Below are 1,248 nucleotides of genomic sequence, written 5' to 3' on the forward strand. Positions count from 1 at the left end.
ACTGCACGTATTTTCTTAGGATCGAGAGGGTAGTGGGAAATGCGTAGATTTCTCTGGTGGACACAGTAGAATGATTAACTTAACCGGCAACGTCGTCGAAAGTCATGTAACGCGAATGGCGTTTTAGTGGATCTCTTTTTACCTTAAGTGGATCTGATCAACTCTGCACAGTCTTCAGATAAAAAAAAAATGAAAAATGTGACAGCCAAGAATTATTTGAAAGAAAGCTTGTCGTCTATTTTGTGCTTCATTATTCAAGGGAAAGGTTCTTCATGCAAACGGTTTGATCCTGAAATTTAGTTTGTTGTAATATTGCGCATATTTGACACGATTGAGTTTTTTTCTCTTCACGCACGAAATGAAATAGAAAGGGGTTTTTGCAAATATGTTGTTTTCTTCTTCAAAAAATTGTTCGCTGGAAAAGGTGGCCTTTATGAATTTATCATGTTTCATGATATGTGTGCTGGATAGTTTTTATGGCAATAGTAAAGCATTTTCTTGTTATTCAAGGAAAAGGTTCTTCAGGAAAGGGTTTGAACCTGAAGTACATAGTAATTTGACACGATTGGGTTTCTTGTCTTCACGCACGCAATGAAATAGGAAGAGGTTTCGCCTCCAAGAGCAAATATGTTGTTTGTTTCAATAAATTTTTCGCTGGGAAAGGTGGCCTTTATGAATTCATCATGTTTTATAATATGCAAGCTTAACTGGATAATTTTTATGGCAATAGTAAAGCATTTTCGTGTCAAAATGAGCTTAGCGTTTTTCTGTTGTGCTAACTTAATTAAATATAAATATACATTTTGCCTCGTGAGTTGTTATTCTCGTTAACCAGCAATGGCGTCGAAAGTTATTGCAACGCGAATGACGTTTTAGTGCATCTTATGTTGTTTGTTTTAATGAAATGTTTCGCTGCAAAAGGATTCTGTGATATTTTCTGCCTTTGTGAATTATAATATCATGTTGTGTATTGAATTTTGGAGCTTATTTTTAGTATTGCTCTGTAAAGGTTTCATGAAAATAAACAGGTCTGGGATCATTCGTAGCAGCTGGGCACAGAGCCATATAAAAGAATAACACAAAAAAATACATGAAAACCCCCTTATGTAAATCGTCTCACTTATATAGTGACTACATGTACATGTAACAACCACTTTAACGTAATACAACCCTTCGGACGTGAGTATTTATAACCCATCAACGTAAAGGTATAATCCCCTAACGAAAGAATACATAAATACACACAGC

This window comes from Montipora capricornis, unplaced genomic scaffold (assembly GCF_036669925.1).
Source record: "Montipora capricornis isolate CH-2021 unplaced genomic scaffold, ASM3666992v2 scaffold_41, whole genome shotgun sequence".
Taxonomy (NCBI): Eukaryota; Metazoa; Cnidaria; class Anthozoa; order Scleractinia; family Acroporidae; genus Montipora; species Montipora capricornis.